The sequence below is a fragment of the Saimiri boliviensis genome (genome assembly GCF_048565385.1).
Source record: "Saimiri boliviensis isolate mSaiBol1 chromosome 11 unlocalized genomic scaffold, mSaiBol1.pri SUPER_11_unloc_1, whole genome shotgun sequence".
Taxonomy (NCBI): Eukaryota; Metazoa; Chordata; class Mammalia; order Primates; family Cebidae; genus Saimiri; species Saimiri boliviensis.
Genome location: NW_027412496.1, coordinates 3,481 through 15,696, shown reverse-complemented (window position 1 = coordinate 15,696; position 12,216 = coordinate 3,481). Strand labels below are relative to the sequence as shown.

The following is a 12,216-nucleotide window of genomic DNA, read 5'->3' as shown; positions in this document are numbered from 1 at the left end:
TGGGGTTTCGCCATGTTGGTCAGGCTGGCCTCGAACTCCTGACCTCAAGTGATCCGCCCTCCTGGGTCTCCCAAAGTGCTGGGATGACGGGCGGGAGCCACCGTGCTCACGGGGAGAGGGGATCGATGGAGTCAATCCATGGCAGAAACGACCTAAGGAAGGGCGGGCCGGCCGGCCGCAGGGAAAGGTGGCAGGGTGCGAGCTTGCTCTTTTTTCCTTTTCTCCCGACAGTGACTCACTTAAGTCACTTGGACTTTGTGTCACCCCATCCCAAAGACGGATGTGTGGAATCCCACTCGGAGGGAGGGGAGAAACGGATCGGGGTATCTGGCGACCTGGGCCTGGGGAGGCTCTCATCCTTCGCTGCTCATGGAGAGGTCACGTGGGGGCAGAGGGAGAGCTTTGCCTTTGGCCCCTTGAAGGTTCGCCTGAAACGTCAACCCGTCAGAGACAGATGAATCAGAGAATAGGCCAGACGCGTTTTGTTTCTGGGACCCGTCTTCACGGGAGCCTGCAGAACGAAGGCCCCCGGGATGACTTGGGTTCCACAGGGTGTGTCTTCTCTGACTGTAGGTCCTGAGACCTTCGGCTCCGGGGAGGGCCCTGCTGGGCTTCCCCACTCGGCGTATGATTTGGGGACGTCGAGGCCAGGCTCCCACTTGGATGGAAGGGGCGTCTTTCAGACTTTTCTCTCTGTCACTTGTGGCGTCTATACTTCTCGTAGTTCCCTGATAAACGCCTCCACTGAAAAATAAACGGTTAAGGAAAGTCTTACCTAGCGAAACCCATCGTGGAGGCGCTAAGGAAGAAAGCCCATAGCCGGGCGCGGTGGCTCAAGCCTGTCATCCCAGCACTTTGGGAGGCCGAGGCGGGTGGATCACGAGGTCGAGAGATCGAGACCGTCCTGGTCAACATGGTGAGACCCCGTCTCTGCTCAAAATACAAAAAATTAGCTGGGCATCGTGGCGCGTGCCTGTAATCCCAGCTACTCGGGAGGCTGAGGCAGGAGAATCGCCTGAACCCAGGAGGCGGAGGTTGCGGTGAGCCGAGATCGCGCCATTGCACTCCAGCCTGGGTAACAAGAGCGAGACTCCGTCTCAGGGGGAAAAAAAAAAAAAAAAAAAAAAAAAAAAAAAAAAAAAGGAAGAAAGCTCATGACCGTGGCATACATTTCTAGACATAGGACCTATCACGGTGTGTTGGTGTGAGTGATTTCTAAGACGTGGCCACTGTATCGCTACTGGGCTGGGACGGCAGTGGTGTTCTCGTGGTGAGACGCCGCGTGGAGCCCTGCGTAGTGTGTGGACTCCGATCTTAGAGGTCAGATGTGGGTGCTCTGGGATTCGCCGAACTAGATTCCTGGCTGATTCACCAGAGGGTGGACTCTGGTGAACACGATTCAGAAACGCATACTAGGCCGCCGGGCGCGGTGGCTCATGCCCGTCATCCCAGCGCTTTGGGAGACCGAGGTGGGTGGATCACATGAGGTCGAGAGTTCGAGACCAGCCGGGGCAACTCGGAGAAACCCCGCCTCTACTACAAATACAAAATTAACCGGGCACGGTGGTACGTGCCTGTCATCCCAAGCCACTCGGGAGGCTGAGGCAGGAGAATCGCTGGAACCCAGGAGGCGGAGGTTTCGGTGAGCCGAGATCGCACCACTGCACTTCATCCAGCCTGGGCAACGACAGCGAGAGCGGGAGCGGAAATTTGTGGGGGTGGGGGGAAGAAATGCAAACTTTGGGAGTGAAAACTTGACCCCGGGGCAGGAGGGAACGTGCTGCAAGCTGTCTTCTTCTCCCCGTGAAATCCACGCTGTGTCCGGGAGCGTGGATTTCACGGACCTTCGTTTCCCTGTCACAGGTATTGCCACTCTGAGGTGGTGGGTCTGCAGTCCACTCGGAAACGCTATGGACCGGACTTCCATCTTAGATAGGGCCCATCTCCACCCCTAGCGTCCGTCCACACGCCCCCACCCCCGGTCTCCTCTCCCTCCTCTCTAGCGGAATTGAAGTTCCCGATGAACCCATGGGCGGGTGCCTAGGCCGTGTCCCCTGGGGGCTCTGGTCAACTAGTTGCAGGCGGGCATCACCCGAGAGAACTCCCTGGGCCCAGAAACGACCTGGTCCGAGAGGGATCGGGGAGAGGCCGGCGACGCGACGCGGCGTGCCTGAGCCGCCCCCGCCCCCCGCCCCCGCCCCCGCCCCCGCCCCCGCCCCCGCCCCCGCCTCCGCCTCCTCAACCTCCACCCCGACCCAGAGCGATCCACGGTTCCCTTCTTTTCCGTGCTGACGCCTGCAAGCATCAGTTGTCTTCGGGCATCACCTAGCGGCCACCGGGATGGAAAATCGAGGTGGCGCGGAGGGAGGTCTGCCCGACCACTTCACGGAGCCTGGGGCAACCGGTTTCTCTTCCTCCCATCTGGAGGCCCCTCCCTCTCTCCCTTGTTGCCTAGGGAACCTCCACCCTGGTGGGGGCCCTATTGTTCTTTTATCAGCACTTTGTGTTTGTTTGTTGGTGTCTTTCATGCACACAGACTCTTCCACTTGGGCTTTATGAGGAGTTGGTTTATTTTGTAAGCCCCCTCCCCCACCCCTTTACTCCGAATCCGTGCCTTTGTGAGCTGGGAACGTTCTGGAGCCAGCCGGGTGGGCCTCCATCTCCTCTCCCCTCCCCCCACCCTTTACCGGTTGACATTTGCATCGGTGATCGCCAGGCCTCACCTCACTCAGTGGCCACTGGTTTTGAAGATGGGGGGGTGGGGGTGGAGCAGGGTCTCACTTCCCCAGAGGCAGCTGCGGGCGATGGCACAGCCTTTGGTCCGCGTGGGCAAGCGGGTGGGCGGGCTGGACTGTGGTGGTGGGGGTTTTTTTCACCCCGTTCACTCCTCAGGCCTCCCTCCCTAGGAAAGCTTCATCTTGGCTGGGTCTCAATCACCTTTTATCATGATGTCTTATTTTCTCCTTCTCCCAGCCAGCATCTTTGCAAAATGGGAATGCCCTGGGCCACAGTAGAATTTGCCCAACACAGAAATGCTATCTAAAAAGTCAGACTTTGCTCGCTTAGGATTACCGCAGGCGATGCCTGCCTTGGCACGGAATTCTAGGAAGGCATACCTTTTCCTCGGGACGTGTTAGCCGCTGTTTTCCTCCTGTTGTTGACTAGCGCTTTTGTGGATTGCTCGAGGTAGAGTGACAGCCGGTTGATGTCAACTGCACTTCATAACGTGATAACCTGCTTTTTGCCAGTTAAAACTAACTCTCTCTTTCTCAGACTAAAAGCTCGTTCAGGCTTTCTGGTAGCTTCCTGAGCTGGACAGACTCCATCTTAGTTTCTACATTTTAGTTATTTTCCCACCCTTCCGTACGTAACCAGAGTCTGTACCTGGGGTGGGCTGGCACCGGGGCACCTCCCGGAATGCATTTGTTGATAAGAGGCCGAGTTAAGTGGTACCAGCAGCGCCTGGGAATGCAGGCAGGTGCTGTCCAGTGCCCAGAGCCCCCGTGACCTATGTAAGTTGTATGTCTTTTGTGATGCGAGGGTAAAGCCCTCGCATCTGGCGCCGTTTTATTTCTCATGTCCTAGTTTATCTTTTAACTTTTGGCTTACTCTGCTCCTGTGAAAAATTTGCTTCGGCTAAGTTCCCCCTTCCTTTTAAAAACTAGGGTATAAAAGACCACCTAACGTTTTCTGAGGGGCCGAGAGAATCTGGGGCGTCAATCTCAGAGTGTGGTGCATTCTTTGACTCGCTCGGGTACAACAATAAGGCCTTCTTTTTCTTCTCCTTCTCCTTCTTTTTTGTAGTATTTTCTTTACTGACCTCTCTCAAACATGCGAAAATTCATATAGCTAAGGAAACTTAGCATGCTAAAATGTTGCTCAACATGACAAGTTTCTACTATATATATGTATACATACGTGTGTGTGTGTGTGTGTGTGTGTGTGTGTGTGTGTGTGTTTTATTGCATTTTATGTTTTGGGGTACCATGTGAAAAACATGCAAGATTGTTGCATAGGTACACACATGCCAGTGTGATTTGCTGCCTTCCTCCCCTTCACCTATATCTGACATTTCTCTACAAAATATACTTCAGCGTAGTACCTTCATTTCATTCTTGAGGAATCAACATGTGAACACGACGTTTAGGTGGTGAAATTTGGTATACAAACGTAAGTGTCAAATCATCACATACTTCCGGTTTACTGGAAAACATGACCGTTGTGGCAGTCACACCTAACACTTTGGTTAAAGAGAGAGAAAAGACGGACAGGGGTGTCACAGAAGTATGCAAGGATCTGACACTTTGAATAATCCATAGCCCTTCTGAGAAACTGCAGATGAAAAATACGTAGTAAAAATTTCTGAAATACGGTGGTTTCGGTACAGTTACAGTGGTCATCCTTCCATTCACGCACTCAAACAACCGCTGCTTCTGATCACTGAAAACTAGATTCAAAGACATTGCTCCACAAGCTGATACTACCAATCCCCTATGACAAAAGGTATTTTAAGTCTGGAAAGAAGGCAAAGCATACTGGTTACTCAATTACTTTTAGGTATAATTGAGGCTACACTGCTATACATAATCAGGTGCACGCTATTCGTAACAATGCATACCATGGTGCGGAGCTGATTCCAATGACCATATTTTATATTTATTGGTCATCGACAGCATACATTTTATGCTCCAAAAGAAATACCTCGATCCAACAAACTGGTTACATTTAATGTTCTTTTAAAGACAGGCGAACTAAATTTAAGGAACAATCGTCTTTTCTTCGTAGCTTATTTTCAAGTGGCTGATACGAATCTGCCGAAGAAACAATTATGCGTTTGACCTAACATCAGATAATCTGCCAAGTTCCCGAGACAGATGCATCGGTTGCTCAGTTTCCGAAAGTAAATACAAACTTTCTGACTGAAAACATTCGCATCCCTAGCTCTCTGAGGCAAACATCCAAAAGAAAACGACAAAAAAATGACCTCTCAGCTTGCGAATAGTCCACTCAGTGACATAAAGTATTTTCTGTCCCAGCACTTTCTCTTCTTCAAAAGATATTGACTTCCTAAGGCCGTGACAAAGTCTTCATTTCAAACCCTTCACTCAGTTTCTATGGTAACGTTGTGGGGATTCCTTGGCTACCACCATGGGTCGCATAGGTTGACTGTGGAATTTCTCAATCGTCTTTACATGTTGAGCTTGCTCTGTTTTTCCCCCCCGAGACGGAGTTTCGCTCTTTCTTACCCAGCCTGGAGTGCAATGGCGCGATCTCGGCTCACTGCAACCTCCGCCTCCTGGGTTCAGGCAATTCTCCTGTCTCAGCCTCCCGAGCAGCTGGGATTACAGGCACGCGCCACCATGCCCAGCTAACTTTTTGTATTTTTAGTAGAGACGGGGTTTCACCGTGTTGACCAGGACGGTCTCGATCTCTCGACCTCGTGATCCACCCGCCTCGGCCTCCCAAAGTGCTGGGATGACAGGCTTGAGCCACCGCGCCCGGCCTAAGCTTGCTCTGTTTTAGGCACCAAACAAACTCGATCATCTGTTACTTTAATACACACGTTTCCATCGGAATGCCTGTATTTGAGAACCACACGCGCCTTCATAGGGTCAGCGAGGTAAAGCTTCTTTCTTGGCAGGCAGCGTGGCTGAACTCCTCGCAGGTCTGGTCCTGCGGCGTCGTGGCCTGGAGTGCAAAAGTCAACAGAAGCAAGGCCGCAGAACCCGGCCCAGCAAACTACCTAGAGTCGCCAACGGACGCAAAAGTCATAAGGTCTTATTTTCTAGAAATCCATGAGGGCTTCTTCTTCTCCTTCTCCTCCTTCTCCATCTTCTCCTTCTCCTTCTCCTTCTCCTTCTCCTTCTCCTCCTTCTCCTTCTCCTTCTCCTTCTCCTTCTCCTTCTCCTTCTCCTTCTGCCTCTCCTTCTGCTTCTCCTTCTCCTCCTCCTTCTCCTTCTCTCTCTCCTTCTCCTTCTCCTCCTCCTCCTCCTCCTCCTCCTCCTCCTCCTCCTCCTCCTCCTCCTCCTCCTCTTCCTTCTCCTTCTCTCTCCTCCTCCTCCTCCTCCTCCTCCTCCTCCTCCTCCTCCTCCTCCTCCTCCTCCTCCTCCTCCTCCTCCTCCTCCTCCTCCTTCTCTCTCTCCCTCTCCCTTTCCCTCTCCCTCTCCCTCTTCCTCATTTTCTTTTTAATATAAGTTCAGGTAGTTCTAATCTAATCCGGTCCCAAGGCCTCAATTCTTCACTTTAGGAATCCAAGATTTCGTCTCCATACAGAATCCTGTACAGAAGTGGCGAGTTGATTTCTGCACTTGGAGACCTCATGGATGTTCCATATTAATAAAGATTCAGGCCTGGGACGGTGGCTCATGCCCGTCATCGCAGCACTTTGGGAGGCCAAGGTGAGCGGATCACCTGAGGTCAGGAGTTCGAGACCATCCTGGCCAACACGGTGAAATCACGTCTCTACAAAAAAGACAAAAAGTAGCCGGGTGTGGCGGTGCGCGCCTGTAATCCCAGGTACTCGGGAGGCTGAGGCAGGAGATTCACTTGAACCTGGGAGTCGGAGGTTGCACTGAGTGAGCCGAGATCGCACCACTGCACTCCAGCCTTGTGGACAGAGTGAGACTTCCTCTGAAGATAGAGAGAGAGAGAGAGAGAGAGAGAGAGAGAGAGAGAGAGAGAGAGAGAAAATGCAACCCTAAAATCTGGGTTTGCTTTCCCCGTTGACTCGGTTGTTACCCAGACTTACTGTCTCGATAAACCGTGTCCCTCTGTTCAGCTAGGATGATGGGAGGGATTTCTCAGTCTGTATCTCCCCATGTCCTAAATGACCCATGACCGAGCCCTGTCCGTTCTGTCTCAAATATGTAACTCCAAACACTCCTCTCCCATTTCCACAGCTACACACGGCCCCTTGTGGCACCACTAGCTCTTGGGAAAACATCCCAGACGGTGGTTTCAGCTTTTTGGCTATAAGGCCTGAGCCTGCTGACAGCATTCCTGTTATCACTTCTCTCTCTCTCTCTCTCTCTCTCTCTCTCTCTCTCTCTCTCTCTCCCTCCCTCCCTCCCTCCCTCCCTCCCTCCCTCCCTTTCTCTCTCACAATCTGATTTTGGTTGGCTTAAACTGACTCTCTCTCTTTTTTTCTTTTCTTTTCTTTTCTTTTTTCTTTCTTTCTTTCTTTCTTTTTTTTTTTTTTTTTTTTTGAGACAGGGTTTCACCATGTTTGCCAGGCTAGTCTCAAACTCCTGACCTCAGGTGATCCGCCCACCTCGGCCTCCCAAAGTGCTGAGATTACAGGCGCGAGACACCGCGCCCAGCAAAACTGACTCTCTTTCTTAGCTAAGAGCTGTTCGATCCTCATGTTAGCTTCTTGTGCCAGACAGACTCCATCTTAGCTTCTTCGTTTCAGTTATTCCCCTCATTAAGTAGGCAACTGTAGTATGTAGGTGGGGCAGGACAACAGCGGGCGCATCCCTGAGTGCATTTGCTGATAAGAGGCCGAGTACAGCGGCACCAGCAGAGCCTGGGACTGCAGGTGCTGTCGAGTACCCAGAGCCCTCATATCTATAAGTTGTATGTCTTTTTATGACAGCTCTAGCCCTTGTGCCTGGTACTGTTTAATTTCTCATGTACTGGTTTATCTTTTAACTTTTTGCTTACTTTGCTTTTGTGAAAAATTTGCATCAGCTAGGTTTCCCCCTCCCTTTTCAAACTAGGGTATAGAAAACCCCCTAGTTTGCGCACGGTGGGACCTGAGGCTGGCCGGAGCTCAGTGTGGACCGATGGCTCCCTCTACCATGGGATCCACTGTCCCCACCCTGGAACACAGGCCTTGGCAGATCCTGGCCCTTGCCGGTATTAACTCAGGCCGGGTGCGGTGGCTCGTGCCGGTAACCCCAACACTTTGGGAGGCCGAGGCGGTAAGATCTCTTGAGCCCGGGAGCTCGACACCAACCTGGGGCTACACGGCCAAACCCCGGGGTGCGTGTCTGTAGTCTCGGCTACTTGGAGACACTTCACCCTGGGCGACAGAGAGAGTGAGACCCTGTCACAAACAGACAGACGGACGGACAGACAGGGTAGAAAGGGTAGAAAGGACGGACCCTGTCCTTCGCAGGGTAGAAAGCAAAACTAACAGAATGCAGCGTTTATTTGTTGTTGTTGTTGTTGTTGTTGTTGTTGTTTAAAATTTTAATCTATTTTTAAAAATTAATTTGGAGCCCAGGTTATGAAACCGGCTAATGTTTGTATTTCTGTGGAGACGAGGTCTCCCCATGTTGCCAAGGCTGGTCTCCATCGCCTGGGATCAAGGGAGCCACCTGCCTTTGGCCTCCCAAAGTGCGGGGATGACAGACACCAATTATTATTATTGTTATTAATCATTATGATTTGTCCCTTGTTTGTAATCGCGTGTCTTCCTGAGAGTTTCCCGGCAGAGTGTTCGACTGGCTTGTTTAAATTCATTCTAGCCCGGGCGGGTGCGGTAGCTCACGCCTGTAATCAATCCCAGCTCTTTGGGAGGTGGGCGGATCACGAGGTCAGGAGATCGAGACCGTTCTGGCTGGCTAACATGGTGAAACCCCGGCTCCGCTAAAAATACAAAAATCGGCCGGGCGCGGTGGCTCAAGCCTGTCATCCCAGCACTTTGGGAGGCCGAGGCGGGTGGATCACGAGGTCGAGAGATCGAGACCGTCCTGGTCAACATGGTGAGACCCCCGTCTCTACTAAAAATACAAAAAACTAGCTGGGCGTGGTGGCGCGTGCCTGTAATCCCAGCTACTCAGGGGGCTGAGGCAGGAGAATTGCCTGAGCCCAGGAGGCGGAGGTTGCGGTGAGCCGAGATCGCGCCATTGCACTCCAGCCTGGGTAACAGGAGCGAAACTCCGTCTCAAAAAAAAAAAAAAAAAAGAAAAAGAAAGAAAGAAAGAAAGAAAGAAAGAAAGAAAGAAAGAAAGAAAGAAAGAAAGAAAGAAGAAGAAGAACATACAAAAATCATCCGGGCGTGGTGGCACGTGCCTGTATTCCCAGCTACTCGGGAGGCTGAGGCAAAAAGAATCGCTTGAACCCGGGACAGAAAGGTTGCAGTGAGCCTAGATCGTGCCATTGCCTTCCACCCTAGGCGACAGAGCGAGACCCCATCTCAAACTAAATAAATACATAAATAAATTCGGTCATTCATTCTAAATCGATATGCAGGATGTCAGCTTCTGGCCTCATGGACTCTGAGCTGACGAGTCTCGTGGTCTGTCTATCGCAGGACTGTACATGTAAGGAGTTAAAAAAAAAAAAAAAAAAAATTTAAATCCTCATGTTTCAAACAACTAATTTTGTTACACGGAAATACACAGATGTACCCAGAACACAGAAACAGCTCTTCTACTTTGAAACAACTCTTTTATTTTATTTTATTTTATTTTTGAGACGGAGTTTCGCTCTTGTTACCCAGGCCGGAGTGCAATGGCGCGATCATGTGGCTCACGCCTATGATCCCAGCACTTTGGGAGGCCGAGGCGGGTGGATCACGAGGTCAAGAGATGGAGACCATCCTGGTCAACACGGTGAAACCACGTCTCTACTAAAAATATAAAAAATTAGCTGGGCGTGGTGGCACACGCCTGTAGTCCCAGCTACTCGGGAGGCTGAGGCAGGAGAATTGCCTGAACCCAGGAGGCGGAGGTTGCGGTGAGCCGAGATCGCGCCATTGCACTCCGGCCTGGGTAACAAGAGCGAAACTCCGTCTTAAAAAAGAAAAAAAAATATATATATATATATATTTTTTTTCTCTCTTTTAATTGTCTTAGGCCTGGTGGGTGTGCCAGGGATCCTTTTAGGTTTTGACCTTGACCGAGAGAATTTCCAGTCGGTCTCTCTTCTCTGGAAGGAAGGTTCAGATAATCCGATGGGTGGGGACTTAGGCTGTGTCTCCCCGGCGCCCTGGTCGATTGCTTGTGGGAACCGCCTGGGAGGGCACGGCGGCCCCACTGTGCTCTGGTGGGGGGAGGTCTCCATTCTTCCCCTCCCCCACTCCCGCTCCGGGCGATCCCAATTCATTCCGGGTTGACACTCTCTATTGGCAGACCTCGGGCATCACCTAGCGGCCACTGTTACTCTGAAAACCGAGGCCTCACGAAGGAAGAACCTACTCTGAAAACCGAGACCTCATGGAGGAAGAACGCTCAGGCCGCCTGCGCAGAGCCCGGGGCAACTGTGTCTTGTCCGCTGCCCCCGCCCCCGCCCCCTGCCCCCATCTCCAAGTTCCTCCCTCCCTTGTTGCCTAGGGAATCGCCATTCTCACCACTGGGCCTCGTTGTTCTTTGATCAGATAAAAAGAATAAACAGGCCAGGTGCGGTGGCTCACGCCTGCCTGGAAGGTCGTGGCGGGTGGATCAGAGGTCAAGAGTTCGAGACCAGCCTGGTCAACATAGTGAAACCCCTGCCTCTAGTGAAAATACCAAAAAGTACAAAAAAGTAGCCGGGCGCGGTGGCTCGCGCCTGTCATCCTAGCACTTTGGGAGGCCGAGGTGGGTGGATCGCCTGAGGTCAGGAGTTGAAGACCAGCCTGACCATCATGGAGAAGCCCCATCTTTAAAAAAGAAAACAAACGAACAAACAAACAAAAATCAAAAAACACAACACAACAGAACAAAAAAACCACAAAAAAAAAAAAAAACATCAGAACAGAATAGAATAGACTAGAATAGAGCAGAACAGAACAGAACAGAACAGAATAGAATAGAATAGAATAAAACAGAATTGAACAAATGAATGAATGAATGAGTGATTTTTCGGGAACAAAGACAAAACAAGAAAACCCACGGTGACACAAACCTACACTTCCTGCCTTTCGAGGCAACAATGACACTACAAATTAGGTGTAATTCCTTGTTTTTCTACATTTAATTTACCGTTATTATTATTGCTGTTTTTGCTCTTGCTATTATTTGAGACGGAGTCTTCCTCTGTCGCCCAGGCTGGAGTGCAGCGGTGCGATCGCGGCTCTCTGCAACCTCCGCCTCCCGAGTCAAAGCGCTTCTACCGTCTCGGCCTCCCGAGTGAGTAGCTGGGACTAGAGGCGCGCGCCACCGCACCCGGCTAATGTTTGTGTATTTAGTAGAGACGGGGTTATGCCCTGGTCACCAGGCTCGTCTCGAACTCCTGACTTCAGGTGAGCCACCCGTCGTCTCAGCCTCCCAAAGTGCTGGGATTACAGGCGTGCTGTGCACGCCCACTTAATGCCCGGTGTGTCATGAGCGGTTCGGCTAACATGGTAACGTTGTGGCCCCATGGTTGGGCCTTTGGCTTCCACCCTACCTAACAGCCACAGGTTCCCTGAGAGAACCCTGTCCCTCGAAAGAAGGGTGGTTATCTGCAGATAGCAGCAGGGTCTTGCTCTGAAATCCTCAAAGCCTCCACTGCGATTCAGAATGGTGTACGTCTCCAACGGGTGGTCCTGTTTATCTGCTCTGGTCTTTAGGAACGAATGCTCCCCTACTAAAATCTGTCACGGACACCTCCGGGACCGATGAATATGGTGGGTGCAAGTTCGGAGGTGAGGCGGGTACTTTGCTAGAGCCGAGGAGTTCGAGACCAGCCCAGGCAACAGGCTGCGGTGCATGCATTCGTCTGGCCAAGGCCCATGGCAGCCTCCGCCTCCCGACCTCAGGCGATCCTCCCACCTCGGGCTCCCAAAAAGCTAGGACTACAGGCGCCCGCCGTCACGATGCCCGGCGAACTTTTTAATTGTTTTTACATTTTAGTACACACGGGAACTGGCTGTGTTGCCAGGGCTGGTCTCAAACTCCTGGCCTCGAGCGATTCTTCCACCCGAGTCTCCCAAGGTGTGGGGGTTATAGATGTGAGCCGTGGTGTGCTGCCCTCTTTTTTACTTCTTTCATTCCCCCCCTCTCTCTCTGTCTCTCTGCCTCTCTCTCTCTCTCTCTCTCTCTCTCTCTCTCTCTCTCTCTCTCTCTCTCTCCTTCGGTCTCTCGGTCTCTCCTCCTGCCTCCCTCCCTCTCTCCCCTCTCTTTCATTCTTTTTCTTTTTTCTTTCTTCCTCCCTACTTTCTCTCATTTCTCATCATCTTTTTCTTTCTGTGTCTCTATTTTCTTTTTCATCTTTCTTCCCTTTACATCTCTGTCTCTCTTTCTTTATATTTCTTGTTCTTTATCGTCCTTACTCGCTTTCTGTTTTCTTTGTTTCTTTCCATCCTTCCAT

General features: G+C 51.4%; 1 pseudogene; it reads right to left on the bottom strand.

The window, feature by feature from the left end:
• Nucleotides 1–5,101: 5,101 nt before the first annotated feature.
• On the bottom strand, nucleotides 5,102–5,688 carry LOC120362964 (signal recognition particle 9 kDa protein-like; annotated as a pseudogene).
• Between the last annotated feature and the right edge of the window lie 6,528 nt (nucleotides 5,689–12,216).